Source organism: Tiliqua scincoides, chromosome 4, assembly GCF_035046505.1.
Source record: "Tiliqua scincoides isolate rTilSci1 chromosome 4, rTilSci1.hap2, whole genome shotgun sequence".
NCBI lineage: Eukaryota > Metazoa > Chordata > Lepidosauria > Squamata > Scincidae > Tiliqua > Tiliqua scincoides.
This window is the reverse complement of record NC_089824.1, coordinates 102,780,562-102,797,744: the sequence shown is the minus strand read 5'-3', so window position 1 is coordinate 102,797,744 and position 17,183 is coordinate 102,780,562. Positions and strand designations below refer to the sequence as shown.

Sequence of the window (17,183 nt, the reverse complement as noted above, 5' to 3'; positions counted from 1 at the left end):
CAAACCCTGAAATTTAACTGAGGAGACAAATTCAAACTGGGGAAGGAATTAATTTAGACTCAAAGTTATTAAAATATGAAATTTCTCTAGTTGTTGAAACTTGCATTCCAGTTTTTAACAAAGGTAAACATATTCTATACTTATACTTAAGGTGTGAGGTTCAGGCGACACCTTGTGGGAATGTAAATGAACTTCGGCACTTTGTGCCCTTTGTACATTTCTCTGATATATTAGATATACTGTATCACACCTTCTTTGTTTTCTTGAACAAAACAATATAAAGCACAAAAAGCGGATGGTGGTGTTTTTGTCAATATCACAGAACACTAATTTCTCTAGTAACCATTTGCCTCCTAAACAGCTCAAATGACAATTGACAACAGCCCAATCCCATGCATATCTACTCAGAAAAAAGTCCCGGTGGGTTCAGTGGTGCATAGGAGTGCAGCCCAAGGCTTTTATATTTTTAAATTTCATTTATATGCCAAATTGTACATTTTTATATCCTCTTATAAAGGATGCATTTTATGCTGCTAAAGCAGTAAAATGAGTAGACTTGATATGAAAATAACTACCGCATACATTTTAATTTTTCCAAAAAATTTCAATTTTTATTCTAGAGATTTTCTTTTTTTATGGCTTCAAAATTTCTGGAAATTTTACACCTCTACATTAGGCTATAGCCTCCCAAGGTGCTAGACATTGATTTTGGCATGCTTCTAGGATAAAGAACTAGTAACAGATGTCGTCATCCCCCTGTTTTTTGAAAATATATCAGTCAAAAGTGCTTATTCAGTGAGAGAGATTAGATCCCCCACCAAAAGTGGGTGAAGTGCATTCATGGCCTACTTCCAGGCTCCCTACTTGCCTGTAGCCATTCAGGCTACAGAGAGTGGTTCCCAGCCTCAACATTTTGCAACAATCTGAACCACCTACATTTTCTACTAATCCCCCCCCCCATTTTCCTTCTCCCTTCTTTCTCCCTGACACCCAAAGCCTTCCCTGGGTTCCCCTGGGAATCCTAGCTAATCTTCCTGATCTACTCTAATCTTCCCACTCCACCAATTTACCAATGTCAGCAGGGCCTCACCTGGCTGTTGCCATGTGTGGGGTCCTCTCTGTTGTCTCCAGTGGTGACCTGGAAGTGCATGTCTCTGGATGTTTCTAGAACTACATTCATGATATCATAAAGTGAGATCCACCATCAGAACCCTGGTTCTAGCAGCGGTCATGCTGTCAGGCCATCGAACAGAATGGAGATGTGGAATTGGCTGGATGGAGAAAGTTCTAGATAGAGAAGCAGACCTGGATGTCATCAGCATATAGCAGCTTGGTATATAGGAAGAGAATAGCAGGCATACCTGGGGGAGGTCAGGAGGGCAAATACACGTATACAGGTATTTTATACAGGTATTTATATACCACCTTTCTTGGTTGTCAGATTTCTCCTCAGACTTTATTCAAGGCAGTTTACATAGGCAGGCTATTTAAATCCCTGTAGGGATTTTTACAATTGAAAGAAGATTCTATCTTTTAAGAACCACAACAATTCAGATGTTTCTTTCTGATCTGGTATCACATTCTGGCCTCCATCCTCCCACGCTCAGAGCAGATGGAATAACTCGGCTCAGCTTGTCAGCTGCTTCAAGGTCGCACAGTGCCGGTGGCCTCAAACTGGCGACCTGCGGATGTTATCTTCAGGCAAACGGAGGCTCTACCCTCTAGTCCAGACCTCCTGTCCCATGGCAAATGCCCCATGCGACACCCTGTGGGGGGACAGTGGCACCACAACCTTTCTGCTCGTCTCTGCCATTTTTTCCTGAATTCAGGCCTGTTTTTGGCCCATTTTTGAGGCCTTAGAAGGCAGCCTCCCTAGCCCCCGAAGGCCTGAGGCCTTAAAAATGTCAAAAGACTGCACTTCCTGCTTTCACAAATCAGAAAGTGCTGTTTTTTGACATTTCTAGGGTCCGGGGGGGCTGCCCATGGCCTCCCTAGCCCCCAAAAGGCTTTCTAAATGTCTTAAAATGGCATTTCTGGTTCTCACATTTTCCTGTTTGCTGTTTTTTGGGTGGAGGGGGTGACATTTTGGAGTCCTGTGTCCCCGAGTAGCACTGGGGCCAGGTCCACTAATGATAGCAGGGGACCAAGAATAGAGCTCTGATGGACTCCAGTGGAGAAAAGGAAAGCAGAAGAATAAGTTATGTTTCCATATAAATACAAAAACAATTAGGGCCCAATCCTAACCAACTTTCCAGCACTGATGCAGCTGCAATGCAGCTCTAAGGTAAAGGAACACACATTTCCTTAATTAGAGGAAGTCTCCATGACTGCCTGTCATCTTCATGGCTGGGGCCCACCCTTCCTCCCCAGGGGGCAGGCTTCCTCTTGCATGTTGAGGGCCCTCTCAAACTTACTGCACCGAGGAAGAAGACATCAAGCCCAGACGAGAGGCCGAGATAATCGATTTAATGGCTTGGAGCTGCTGGAAGTCTCTTGGCCAGCTGAAGGGCTCCCCAACCCAGGGGGCCCAGAGGTCCAATGCCTTGACAAGGTTCCTGCACCCTCCAAGAGTGCCAGAAATCTTCCCCTCCTTGAACTAGGCACCCCTGGTTGAGGCTTCTCTACCCCCTTTAGGGCTGGGTAAAGGCAGTTTGACAGGCCAGGGACCGCTCTCCCTTCCCTGAGCCTACCTCCCTAAGCAGGAGCCCAAGGTGGAGTGACCTCTCCTTATATCTGCTGGGCTCCTTATGAAGCCAGTAGCTGGCGGAGCCAACCCCACCCTTTCCAGCCCTGTGGCTGGCCTGAGATCTCATGAGATTGCAGGCCCTACTCCCTGGGAGACTTCCTGCCTAGGCGCTGGATCCAGGTTATCCTCACTCCACTCCCCTACTCCTGAGGAGCTCCTTACTCCTGAGGAGCCCCAGGTCACTGGGACTGGGCCCAGGCAACACTGCCCCACCACCACAGGATGCAATGCATACCATATTGGCATGGCTGCATCAGTGCTGGAAAGTTGGATAAGATTGGGCCCTGAGACATGTTAGGAGAAAATCAGCTGAGGATGAAATCGCTGGATGTCTAAGGCATAAAGGCAAGAGAGAGTAATCACTTATATTGAATGCAACAGAAAGATCAAGAAGGATGAAAACAGAATAGGGATTGTTCAACTGGGTAATGACAAAGCCTTCTGCAGACATTATACATACAACAGTGTAGTAGACTACATACAACAGTGTAGTAGTGGGGGTAATGATAGCATGCCAGCAAGCCCTACCTCAAAACTGATGTGCTCCAAAGCCCTGCCTCCACCTGCCCTCCCAGTAGAGACCCTTTCACTCAAAAGACAAATGCCCTCCAAGGGAGAGAGGTTTTAGAATGCTTCCCAGTAAGAGCAGTCCTTCTCAGGTGTTTTGGGGGGCTGCATTCATTGGATGAAGACCATTCTGACGTTGTTTGGAGTCCTCTCTGCCTGCCCTTTCCAATGGACTATGGCAAGTTCACCTACTCCTGAGTACACGCACAATACGGCTCACTCACTTTCCATAGGGCTCCATGCATTTTTCTTTCCAGTTTTTTGGCCATAACTTTTGAAGGAAAGGAGCAATTTCACTCGGGTTTTTTTGCATTGCATTCCGCTGCACATTCTGCATCCAATGGTGTATTGCATGACAGGGTAGCTCCTAATGCCGCAATTTTCGTGTCTCTCGCCCCCAGGTCCAGGTGGGACAAGCAAGGCTGAAGGGCGGTCAAGAAGAGAACTGGAGAAGAAAAAGAAATGCAAGGCTGTAGGAATTAGCCACAGGCTCCAGGTTCAGCCACAGGCACAGGTTCAGAGATGAAAGGCAGAAAGAAGATTGAGAGGTTGCTGGAGACCGGAGAACAGGTCAAGCGATAGCTATTGAGAATGGGGGGGGGGGGGGCATTTTGAATGCAGTAGGGAGGGCACCAGAAATGGGTTAGGGCCCAATCCTCTTCAATTTTCTAATGCCGGTGCATGCGCTGCGTCCTTTGGTGAAGCAGTCACAGAGGCCTCCTCAAGGTAGGGGAGCATTTGTTGCCTTACCTTGGGGCTGCATTGCAGTTGCACTGGTGCTTGAACGTAGGATAGGATTGGGCCCTTAATGGTATAGTGGGGAGGAGGGATAATGGCAGGGAAGATGGCAACCACGAGTTGGAGGGATAGAATCAAAGGAGTAAGTGGACAGATTTGATGAGGAAAACAGGGTAGTCAGCTCTTGAAATTAGATAGAAGAGAGAGGAAAGAATTAAGGAAAGTGTAGGAGAAGGGGGAGCTAGAAGAGAAGAAACAGGTATAGAAAGTGTATCATTCCACTTTTGGCACTCAAGGAGGAGGCAATGAGTGGAGTGGTGGAGAGACAGGCCATCTAAGGTAAACACGAGGCACCTAAGATTCCTAGAGTTGCTGTGGCTCAGGGAGGTGTAGTAGGATTGCTTAATAAGAACTGCGCATTCTATACCAGGGGTGCCCAAACCTCGGCCCTCAGGCCACTTGCAGCCCTTGAGAACTTCCGATGCGGCCCTCAGGGAGCCTCCAGTCTCCAATGAGCCTCTGGCCCTTTGGAGACTTACTAGAGCCTACACTGGCCCGACACAACTGCTTTCAGTGTGAGGGCGACTGTTTGACTTCTCACATGAGCTGTGGGATGAGGGCTGCCTCCACTGCTTGCTGTTTCACATCTGTGATGCAGTAGCGGCAGTGAAGGAAAGGCCAGCCTTGCTTTGTGCAAGGTCTTTTATAGGCCTTGAGCTATTGCAAGACCTTCATTCATTCATATAAGTTCATCTTTAGTATATACATTTATGTAAACGTATGTAAATTTACTCAAATTTTAAATGTAAATTAATTCTTTTTCCCCCTGGCCCCCAACACAGTGTCAGAGAGATGATGTGGGCCTCCTGCCAAAAACTTTGGTTACCTCTGTTCTACACTATTACTCAATCAGAGGGTATTTGTATTGGCAACCTTCAGTCTCGAAAGACTATGGTATCGCGCTCTGAAAGGTGGTTCTGGCACAGCGTCTAGTGTGGCTGAAAAGGCCAATCCGGGAGTGACAATCCCTTCCACACCGGGAGCAAGTGCAGTCTGTCCCTGGTCTGTCTCCCTGGCTATGGGCCTTCCTTCTTTGCCTCTTAGCCTCAGACTGTTGGCAAAGTGTCTCTTCAAACTGGGAAAGGCCATGCTGCACAGCCTGCCTCCAGGTATACCCTCTGTATATCAGAGGGTAGAACAGAGAAAAACTCAAATTTTGGGGGAGAGGTGCAGTCCCACACTTTGTTTACCAGATGGCAGCAGAGAGCAAAGAAGCTGGGGACATGCTGGGAAAATCAAAATTACTGTATACACAGAGGTAGAAAAGTACTAGAATGATTCATCTCATGGTCAGATTTGGCCCTAGTCTAGTTAACAAAACACAGTACTGTTCAGGAGTGGTGATGGAATGACAGCAGCCTGTGGATATCAATTGACAACCTGAAAGCTATCATGGGGCAACAACATCCCACTTTGAAACAAAGTAGCAAAGACATGAGTTTTTTTCCTATTTCAGTTGAGAGCCCAAGCTGCACACCCATTCTTGCAAGGGGAGTGTGACCCTGTTCAGAGTGGGTCCATGATTCAGTACCTGCACTGAGGATTTCTTGACCAGGTTAACCTCTGCCTTTTAAGGATTCAGTTTCAGCTTATTGGCTTTCAACCAGTCCCTAATAGCATCCAGACAGCCCCCAGGTCTTCCGCAGCTTCCTCAGAGCGGGATGGCAAGGAGAGATAGAATTAGGTGTCATCTGCAAACTGGTAGCATCCCATTCCTAATCCCCAGATGATCTGTCCCAGTGGTTTCATGTAGATTTTAAAAAGCATGAGGGATAGGATAGACCCCTGTGGCACCCCAAACTATAAGAGCTAGGGTGCCAAACACGTCTCCTGGCATCGCCATCTGGGACCTGTTAGACAGGAATGGAACCATTGCAAAGTAATGCCCCCAGGCCCTATTTTGGCCAGCCAATCCAGGAGGATACTGTGGTTGATGGTGTTGAAAGCTGCTGAAAGTTCCAGCAGGACCAGCAGGGACACACTACCCCTATCTAATCCTCGGCCAAGGTCATCTATCAGAATGACCATGGCTGTCCCAAAACCTGGCCTAAAGCTGGACTGGAAGGGGTCCAGATTGTCCTTCTCATTTAGGAACCTCTGGAGCTGGGACATCACCACTCCCTCATTCACCTTCCCCAAGAAAGGTAGACTGGAAAATGATCGATAGTTGTTTGGATTGGTAGTCCAGAAATTGTGTTTTAAGGATGGAGTACACAACTGTGGTCTTCAGGATGTTGGGCATCAATCCCTCCTGCAAAGTTGAATTTACAATGGGTTCCATCCAATTGGCTAGCCCAGTCTGTTCATCTCATATTAGCCATGCTGGGCAAGGGTCAAGAGATGGTCTCAAGCTCCTGAGAATCCTGTCCACATCCTCAGACAGTATAAGTTGAAAAGAGTCCCTAATGGTGAGAACTACTACTGGAACAGTTGAGTCAGAGTCCAAGTTGTAATGAATATGATTGATCTCTGCAAAATGCTTGCAAACTCATTGCAGTGCTCAGAAGGATGTCCACAGTGTATCAGAAGTTCCCGATAGTGCAATCCTTTGCATGTTTACTCATAAGTAAGTCCAATTCTGCTCAGTAGTGCTCACTTTCAGATAGGATTGCAGCTTAAGTGTTTCATTAACACTAGTTTTTTGTTTTTTTTAAATGAACTACTACACCACAGGTTTGTTGTAAAAGACAGGATGGATTCTCAGCTTCAGCCTACCTCCAACCTCCTATATGAAGAAATGAACTGTATAACAAAGGATCTCAGAAGACACCATCTTTTCACTCCTCTCCCCCACAATGTGGGGGCAGTAACACTGGACAGCAATGGCATTGGCAGGGCAATGTTTTGATCTTTTAAAAACTCTAAACATTTTAAAGTCAACATATTATATGTGGAAAGCAAAGGAAGATGAGGAGGTAAAGGTATACTCAAGGCTATATGCCTTTTCAAAAGAATTAATGATGACATTGCCAGTGGATATGGAGAACTAACAAGGAGCAAAAGGTTTGGGAAGAAAGACTAGAAGTTGTGTCTTGTACCTACTGAGTTTGAGACAATGGTGATGTACCCAAATGAAAGTATGGAGAGATACGTGGAGGACTGCATGAATGGATGGGACTGGGTGCCGGTAGGGTAGAGCTGGGTGTCATCAACATATGGCTAGTACTGAAAGCCATGAGATGAGGTCACCTGGGGACACAGTGGAGAGAGTGAATAGAACAGAGCACTGAGGGACCCCAGCAGAATGAGGGGAAATTTACAAAGAGCATCCCTCTGTATAAACATTGGAAGACCAAATTATACAGGAAGGAAGAGAACCAACTGAGGACAGACTCATGGAGATAATTCTAAGGCAAAAAGAGAGTCAAGCAAAAAAAAATGATCACTGAAGCAAACCTTCCAGAGTGATCAAGTAGAATAAGAATTTTGACAGATTGACAGTGATTTTGGTGAGGATCGTTTTAATGGAGTGCCCCAGGCAAAAGCCAGATCAAAGGGTGGCAAAAACAGTTGGAGGAGAGGACCTTGACGTGGGAGTCAGCAGCATGCTCCAGGAGCTTGGAAGCAAATGGTCGAATGGAAGCTGAACAGTAGTTGGAGAGGTAGGAAGAGTCAAGGGATTGTTTTCGAGGAGAAACAGCAGCATGTGTGTGTGTGTGTGTGTGTGTGTGTGTGTGAGAGAGAGAGAGAGAGAGAGAGAGAGAGAGAGAGAGAGAGAGAGAGAGAATGTGATGCAGATGGAAATAGTGAGGGAAATGACCATCAGGAGTTGAGAGGGGATAACATAAAGAGAAGATAACAGTCAACTCATCAAGTGAGACAAGGAAGAAAAAGGAAAGGATTGAGGGAAGTGTAGGAGGGGAGAGAACTAGGAGGGGGGAAAGGGGGGAAGGCTGACATAGGGAAATCAAAGCAGATGGTTTCTGTTTTAGCACTTAAGAAGGAGGCAAAGTCCTGAGCAAAGGAGGTAGGCTGTGGTAGGGCAGGCCCTAGGAGACCAGGAAAGGTTGAAAAGAGGCATGAGGGATTCTTAGAGTTGATGTGCATTCAAGAGGCAAAGTCAGGAAGATACCAGAAGGGAGACAGAATGGATTTATAGTGGATAAACAACTGTTTTGTTCTCCTTCAGAAGTGTTCAGCCACATGAGTGCATGAATGAACATATCAAACAGGAGTGAGTTAAAACTGGGGATGATAGGAGGTTATTGTTCATTGAGGGAGTGGGACTGTATGTGTCCAAAGTTGAGGAGAGGGATTAAGGGAAGTTGGAAACTGCAGAGTCTACAGAATAAAAGGCAGATACCACAGAAAAGGAGGGGACAAAACCACCAGATCAATGAACTGGAGGTCATTGGAAGGATCCTGAGGCAGAAGAAGCTCTCCGGAAGTTCGAGGTGGTGTGAGAGGAACACTGGTGTACGCTCATCCCACAGTTGTTTCTGATCTCGAAGGTTATTGTAGTCCTTCAAAAACCTGCATATGCAGTTTGACTGGGACAACAGTAGGGCAAAAGAAATGAGTATGTATAGCGCAAGCAAGTGTGCTGTTGATTCCATATCACCAACTTGTGCGTTTTTTTTAATGTTATTTTTCAGCCTTTAATGCTTATTACCTAATGCTCTAAGGATGTATCTCTGGGCTCTCCAGCAACTCTGCCTGCTCCTTTGTCATGGCCGCTATAGCACACCCAAACCTAGAAACCGACAAAAGGCTTTAAAAGAGTTGTAAGTGGCATCATTCTGCATTGTTGAACATAAAGTGGTAACACAAAGGCATCATTCTACATGCTCATTTTTTTTGTCCCATTTGTACTAGAAGTACTTGTACTTGAAGCACGATGTTAACCTGTAACACGTTTCTCCAGGGGCAACAATGAAATCATTGCCTCTGTCACACCATCTCTAGCTTTCAGTAACCATGCTTCTTGCAATACACCAGAGTCAGCTTGAGAAGGTGCTGTCTCAGCACCCAGCTAGGAAATGCAGTAGTCCTCAACAGCAGAACTGGTCGAAGATCTCCAAGTGGTACACCCAGTGCTCCTAGGCGGTGTGCCTAGTACTGTCCCACGCTTACCTGGGGATGTGCCAGCCTCTACTTCTCCCACATCCTGGATCTGAAAAGCAACAAAGGGACAGAGTAGAAGAGGAAGTATGGAGAAGAGCTCTAGCCCACTACTCTCCCTTCTACCGCACTTGCTGCAGTGGAGATAAGGGGGCAGATGAAGGTGGGGGGGGTCCCATCCAATCTGCTCCCTGAGGCAACAGTTTCAGTTGGTTTCACAGATGGGCCAGCCCTGCCCAACAGTGGCAAATGTTCCACTTTCTCATTTCCAAATCTTGGAGCTGAAGAAAAGAGAATTGTTTCCCACTCTTCCCTGCCAGTCGGCTTCTGCTTTAGTGCTCTGTGGAGATTCCCCTCCCCTCCTCACTCTCTAGCTGGAACACTCACCACCATGATTACCTTCCTTGACATTTCAGGGACACTGAAATTGCCACTTGACTTGTGGTGTGCACCATGAGTGGGTCAGCCAGCAGTAACAGCACCTTAAAGGAATGAGTGGTCTTTGTTCATCCACAGCTAAGCTGTCTTCTGCTGCTCTAAAGTGGGACTGAGATTATTCACATACGTATAATACCACCCACCTGGAAAAGAAGTGGGGGTGAAGTGGTGTGGGTAGACTGCCAACCAATCATATGTGCTTCTCAGAGCTTTCCTGAGAATTAATTGTTCTGCTTTTATAATTTGGTGACTTTTCCAAAATTAGGTCATTGCTAGGTCCCAAGAGAAGCTGAGCACTGAAAATTACACCCAGTTCTCTCATGGATTCTGTGTACACAGGATCTCAGAGGAAAGAAGAAAGAGAAAGCTTGTGAGATGAGTAAAAGGGGTACTGGTTCTATGAATAATATATGCCTAGGGATAACATAGCTAAATGCCAAGTGGAATGAAAATCTCACATAGTATAAAGGCAAAGAGTAAGAGGTCTGGTATGATGTAGGGGATAAAAGCTGTTAAATGTTGGAGTAACAAATCAGGAAGTCAGGTTTGAATCTCATCTCTGCAATCTTCCTCTCACACTAATCTCCCTGCTCCCAACTGCAATATGGGAATGATGATAATGCAGCAGGATTGATGTAAAGAGTACAGCAAGATAGTACAGCATGAAGAACTCTGAATACTCAAAAATATTCCATGCGCTACGAAATAGTCTAATTATCGTAACAGAATTGTCTCAAACATTGTCAGATATGTATATTATTACCATTAAAACATATCTTTCATTGGATTTTTTTCTTCTTTATATATTTTGTACACAAACTTTCAATAAAAACTAAGAAAAAATATGAAAGACAATAAGGGTCTGACATCAGTAATTGGTCATGTAGTAGTAAATCTTGAAGTTCAGGAACTCATCATGACACCCCCTATAGCCACATATCGTTGAGGTCCCATGCTATTGGGGCCTTGCACTTCCTGAAGTAGCTTTCCAATATGGTGGCATGAAAGCCCAGCTGCAGTTGTGTGTGATCAAGTCACTGCCACAAACAGCGAGAGGCATAACGCACATTGCAGCAACTCCAGGTGTCTGTGAAGGCACTGGTAAGTTGGCAGCAGGGGTGGGCTGTGGGTGGGAAGGGGGCATATTATATATACTATACACCACATGTTCAGGAGACAGAAACATACACAAATGCATGTATGTGGTTGTGTCTTGTGAGGCATGCTCATGCCCCATAAGCACTATATTTCTACTCATAAATATAAGAAATAAAATCCTATTTATTTCAGTGGAACTTACTCCAAGGTAAATGTGTATAGGATACAATAAGCTTTAAGGTCAGTAAGGTTGGGCAGGCCAATCCTAACAGCCACAGCGCCCAGAAGAACAGCAATGCCAAAATGGCAACAGCTCTCTCCTGCAGGTGCCAGGAAGCCGCTGAAGGTCTCCTCAGGTTGTCCTATTCCCCAGAGTGTATTGGAATTGCGGAAGATATTACCGAGGAGATAGGGTGTGGTGTCCACAGTGCCCCTTGCTCTGAGTAAATGCAGGATTAAAGCCCAGGTGGTAGCTGGAGGTGTGCTGCACAGCTGCAGCCACTAGAGCATAAGGAGATCCCTCAGGTATATAGGGAGCACCTGAGGCAGAAAGGGTTTGGTGGGTTTTGAAGGAGTGCAGGTTTGAGAGGAGACTGACTTGGCTTATGGAACTTGGAATTGGACTGTGACTGGACTTTGATTTGGATACCCTGAAGGATTTGACTGACCTACCTGGAACCTGACTATGGACTGTAACTTGGCTTATTGGCTCTGGATTGGGATTTGGCAAAACACAGTAAGGGTGCAGGCCCCAAAATGGAGTTTTTCAAGTCTGCACCAGCTGTTTTGCCAGTCTGCACTGGCTATTTTGCTTGAGAACCTCCATGTTGGGCTTTTCAGCACCCTCCACCCAGCGGTCAGCCTAGTGCCAACTGGCCACCTATATTTGAGAAAGGGAATAAAAGCAACATCAATAAATATAGGTCACAAACCTATGCAAGTCCACTCAGAAGAAAGGCCCATTGTGTTCAGGATGTACAGGATTGTAGCCATAGACTTTCTTAACATCAATGGCAAATAAGGACCTAGAACAAGTATTCAAAGATGAATAGGAGAGATAGGTGAGGATAGACCAGTGGTGGTAGACCAGTGGTGGTCCACCAGTGGAAATAAACATTTCCTTCACTTGAGAAGGCCTCTGTGACTGCCCCATTAGTACGGATGCACCGGCACTGGAAAACTGGATAGGACTGGGCCTTTAATCAATTACTTACATAAATAAAATTACCATTGTGAATCAGGGGGTTGAGTAATGCCACTGATGTTAAAAAAGAATGTTATTTAGACCTAAATCCTAACCAACTTTCCAGCACTGCCATAGAGCCCAATACTATCCAATTTTCCAGTGCTGGTGCAGTTGTGCTGGTGGGGTGTGTGCTGCATCCTGTGGTAGAGGGGCAATCACTGGGGCCTTCTCAAGGTATGTGTTCCCTTACCACAGGACTATATTTTGGCTACATCAGTGCTGGAAAGTTGGATAGGATTGGGCCCATAGCTGAGCCAATGGGGCATGTACTGCATCCTGCAGTTGGGTGGCAGTCACGGAGCTCTCCTCAAGGCAAGGGAATGTTTGTTTCATTACCTTGGAGCTGCATTGCCCTTACCTTGATGCTGGAAAGTTGGTTAGGATTGCACCCCAAGTGGCATTTCTTTTATTCCCATTCTTAAGCCTATGCACAACAAAGTTAACCCCTGCTTCAGTTTACACTCTATTTATCACTGTGTGTGTGGAGGGGGGGGGACTACCTGTACACGTGAGAAGGACCATAAACAGGCAGGACCATAAGCAGGGATTCCTCATTCAAACACACCCTTGATTACAGTTGCTGTCCTCCTGGATTATGCTGCTTGATCCGATATGCCACTTGTGTGAACTGTTAAACGAACAAGTTAGAGCCGTTTCATAAAATAGAAATAAGGTCCAGATCAACAATGTAGCAATTACATCTCTTAAATATGTAGGAGTGTTTTCATCAAAGGTGAGGAAATATCAATACAGTACTATTGTAAGGGCACTGACAAGCAGGCCTGATGAGAGGGAGGTGGGGGCAAAATCCAAGAGACCCAGGCTTCCAGGTGGCCCAGACTATGACAAAACAAACTATACAGTACAAGACAAATTTAATACAAAACAAAGGGAGGGGGGGGGGAAATCAGGCATTTTGTCCTGGGCTTAATGCCAGCTCTCAGCAGCCCTGCTGGCAAGATCTCATTTGCAACTGTGTCCCTCAGGGCATCGGAAACTCAGCTGAGGTATTGCATACAATAGAGGAATAAGAATGACTGCAGGGGTGGGAGATCAGTCTTAGGAATGGGGGTTGAACATGCTTGGCCGGCAAGTTTAGCTTTGTTTTTTAAAAGGAGGATGATTGCATCCATGTGCCAGAGCTCCCTACACTTCTGATCTGGCACTTTAGCACCATAGCGGAAATGTGTGAAGAATTCCTCTAAAAATAGAGGTGCAACATGATGTGGGAGAACCCTGTGAGGGCCTGCTTTGGCCTTCACAGTTGGCCTTGTCTGCAGTGCAGATGGAGGGGGGGGGGAGGAGGGACATGGTGTACTGTGGAGTACTGAGGAGCACCCACAGCATGTGGGGCAGAGAGGTTGGCTGTACATAGGACGGACATCCACCACCTCTCCCCACAGTAAAACATTGCAGGTGTGTTCTAAGGAGAGATGCCACGACTCCCTAAAATTATGTACATCAGATAGGAACACAGCAAAGGATTCCTAAGCAGAAAAACAACACCATCCATTTTGGTTCACATTATCTATACCATGGTTTTCAAGAAAGACATTCAGCATGAGTGTGCTGAACATGAGTGACATGTGAGCTTCTCTCCATGCTGGTACAATCTGAGTCGTAATTCAGCAGAGAGAAGCAAGCCTGAACCACTATTTCACTAGGCTGACAGCCCAGTCCTATGCATGTCAACTCAGAACTGAGGGCCCAAACCTATCCAATTTTCCAGTGCCAGTGCAGCTATGCCAATGGGGTGTGCACTGTTGGAGGAATCTTAAAAAGTGGTTTCCTCTTTGGGGGGAAGCAGAGTAGCTTCAGCAGCAGACCCCCCCCTTGCTGGGTAGCAACCCAGGGAAGCTCCCACATCCGGCTGACTGCTAATCAAGAAAGACAAATGACAATGGCTGGTTGAAGTTGCAAAAGAAAGTCATTTACTCACGGTTCCATAGAAGCATGTTTACAGCATCTGATTATGATCAGAGGTTCACTAAACTTGAGACAGCAAGGCCCTAAAAGCTGCCTCGCCCTGTGTGTGCCATGTGGTCAAGATGGCGGTGCCAGCAGAGCCCTGCTGGGTGTGACCTTGTCAGGTCAGTGTGGAAGAGAGGCAAGAGAGGGCATGTTCTGAGCTGAAGGGAAGACTATAGGGTCTGGGCCACACCCCCCACATAGGTCACCAAAAGGGGACAGGTAAAGAGTTGGGTCACTGGGCCATGGCTTAACCCTTTCAGGACAGTATCCTGCCACCTCTAGACAGCAGATGCTCCAAACTCCAATATGCACTGCATCCTTTGGAGGGGAGGCAGCTATGGAGGCCTCCTCAAGGTAAGGGAACATTTGCTCCCTTACCTTGGGGCTGCATTGCGCCTGCACCGGTGCTGGAAAGTTGGATGGGATTGGGCCCTTAGTCCATTATGTTCAATGGGTCTTACTCCCCAGGAAAGTGTGTTTAAGACTGCAGCCTGAGGGCCCAATCCTATCCAATTTTCCAGTGCTAGTCCAGTTGTGCCAGTGGGGTGTGCGCTGTATCCTGTTGTGGAGGGGCAGCCACTGGGGCCTTCTCAAGGTATGGGAAGATGTGTTCCCTTACTATGGGGCTGCATTGCAGCTACACCGGAGCTCAAAAGTTGGATAGGATTGGGCCCTGAGTGGGACAATCCTGAACCCCTTGCCACAGAAGAAGGTCTCAGTGCAAATTCCCCGGGATGATGGCTGTTTGCTTTCTACCTGTGCCCACATGGTTGAGGGGCTGATAACTTTGGCACTGGTGGCTCCACCCATCTCCGGCCAGACCCCAGCAGCTGGTGAGGCCACCTGGCTCCCTCCCTCCGCAGGCCTTCGCAGCAGTGCAGGCTCCCTTTAGGACCCGGAGGGATCTTTGTGCGCGTGTCCCCCCCAATGCTCGGTGCAGGGCTGTAAATTCCTCCTGTCGAGGCAGCGCGAGCGGCGTTGCAGCAGCCGCTTGGCCATCGCCTGGCACAGCACCTCGCCGCCTCCCCACCATGCCAGGCAGGCGGCGGCTGCTGCGGCTGCCTCGGGACCCTCCGCGCTGCCCGGCCACGAGGCGAGGAAGGCTGGCTGGGCGCGGGCCGCCCCTGCCTGGAGACGCCGCCGGCTCCTGCTGCTGCTGCCTCCGCCCGGCGCTGTGAGCGTCCCGCTCTCGTGGGAGCCCCGTCCCAGGCTCGACGGCGGCGCCTGGGGTCACCTTGCTGCCGCTGCCGCCTCGCCTGCAGGTGAGTCCCGGCAGAGGCGCGGGGGACACGCGTGCCCGAGCGAGAGCGGGACTGCGGGGAAGGGCGGCAGGGAGGCGTCGCTGGGGGACTCGGCGTGGGACGGGCGCCACTTCTGTATCGCAGGCTGGGCGCTGGCGAAGCCCGAGTTGCCTTCTTGGGTTGCAGTCCTATCCCCACTTACTTGGGAGGAAGCCCCATTGACTATACTGGCACTGACTTCTGAGTAGACAGGCATAGGATAGGGCTCTGAGGCTGCAGTCCTCTCCACACTTACTTGGGAGGAAGCCCCATTGGCTAGGATGGGGCTTACTTCTGAGTAGACATGCCTAGGATTGGCCTCTCAAGGCTGCAATCCTGTCCACACTTACTTGGGAGGAAGCCCCGTTGACTCTAATGGGACTGGCGTAGGATCGGGCTCTTGGCTCGCTCCGCGCCTCTGGCTCCGACGGGTGGCAGCTTCTCTCCAGGTCTCCGGCGGAACTCTCGGCTCGCTTATCCTGCCTGCCCGCCCGCCCGCCCGGGACACTCTGCATGCTGAGCAGGTGCGCTGCTGCCTACCTCTGGCCAGTCTGAGCGGAGGAGGATCGCGCCCCTTAGCCCCGGTGAGTGGAGGGGGTTTCGGCTCTGGGGCTTTGGGGGGGGGGAAGTGCAGGTTTTGCTGCTGAGGTGTGGCCCTCGTGTCTGCAGTGCCTTCTGCATGCGGGGGCGTTCGCGGTGGGGGGAAGGACCCTGGAGATCCATTGGGATCTCAGCACAGCGGGGGAGGGGGGCCTCTCGCTAGTGGCCTGGCAAGTGGCCTCGCTTGCCCTCGCCTCCCCACACTGATCGGAGAAACGCAGTCCAGTAAGGACCTGATCCTATTCCTGTCTACTCAGAAGTCCCATTGTAGTCAGTGCGGCTTACTTCCAGGTAAGTGTGGATAGGATTGCAGTCTAATTCCGCAAGCTGCACAGTGAGAGGCATCAGGACTAGCCACACGCTGTAGGGCTCTTGGGTGGAAAAATCAAAAGGGATCGTCTTGGTTAACTCCAGGAATCAGCAGACAGAAAAGCTCAGGCGCATGGAGGCAGTCTGTGGTCAACTGCAGCTGCCTGCCATGCTGTGTGCGTCTTTTGTGGCTACAGGCTGGTGGAGGATGCCCTGAGATGGTGCAACCTAGCAGATAAAGCTTTATGGCTGTAGACTGTGCTCAGCTTTCGATGCATTCTCTGGGATTTCTCACCACAGCTATGGTAACGCAAGAAGCATCTGCTAGCACATTCCTGGGAATAAATGTAGGTTTAGGTGAAGTATGAAAATATAAGAGACATCCCTTGGCCCCATCTGTCTTAAAGCGCCCAGCAAACTTCAACCAAACCAAAAAAGGCTGCAGTCTTCCTATGCACAGTGGCGAGTACATTCTATTCCAGGTAGATGTGCATTAGATCAGGCTGTAGGAGTCTTGTTTGTTTCCTAACAGAAATGTTTGTTTGTGTCCCACTCTTCTGGCAGCAGCGTCCCAAGTGGCTAACAGAAAATGTAAACACCATAAAATAACAATAATCAGTCATGCAAAACAGGAAAAACAAGAGAGTCTTGTAGCAGCTTGAAGACTAACCAAATTATTGAGCATGTGCTTTTGTAAACTACAGGCAGAAGTAGCCAAAAAGGACTTACAGCCAAAGATAAACAATACATACAATTTGGCTTAAAAGGCCCAAAAAGGTCTTCAGCTAGCAATGAAAAGGCATCAAAGGTGGAGCCAAGTGAACCCCTCTTGCAAGAGTTTCCTGGAGTTGGGATACCACGGAACCCTGTTGTGGGTCACCACCAGTCTCACCTCTGATGGTGAGGAGATCTGCAGAAAAGCCTCTAAGTAACCAGGCAGGTTTGTGCGGGGACTGCTGGTCCTTAAAGTCCCAAGCTGTTTAGGGCTTTAAAGGTTAAGACCAACACCTTGAATTGGGCCTGAAATGACCAGGAGTCAGAGAAGTTATTTTAAAACTTCATACACCTA

General features: G+C 48.0%; 1 protein-coding gene and 1 long non-coding RNA gene across 2 annotated transcripts in view; one reads left to right on the top strand and one right to left on the bottom strand.

Moving 5' to 3' along the window:
- Positions 1–1,483: 1,483 nt before the first annotated feature.
- LOC136648218 (uncharacterized) lies at positions 1,484–15,669 on the bottom strand. Its single transcript, XR_010794331.1, has 5 exons — positions 15,556–15,669; positions 11,641–11,733; positions 9,185–9,224; positions 8,724–8,804; positions 1,484–3,758 (listed from the first exon to the last, which is right to left on the bottom strand). It is a non-coding gene; the product is annotated as an uncharacterized lncRNA (long non-coding RNA).
- SYNDIG1 (synapse differentiation inducing 1) overlaps positions 14,868–17,183 on the top strand; it is a 31,981-nt gene continuing 29,665 nt past the window's right edge. The window contains exon 1 of the mRNA XM_066624292.1: positions 14,868–15,187. The gene's annotated coding sequence lies outside the window, so the exon portion shown is untranslated. The remainder of the gene's footprint in view (positions 15,188–17,183) is intronic.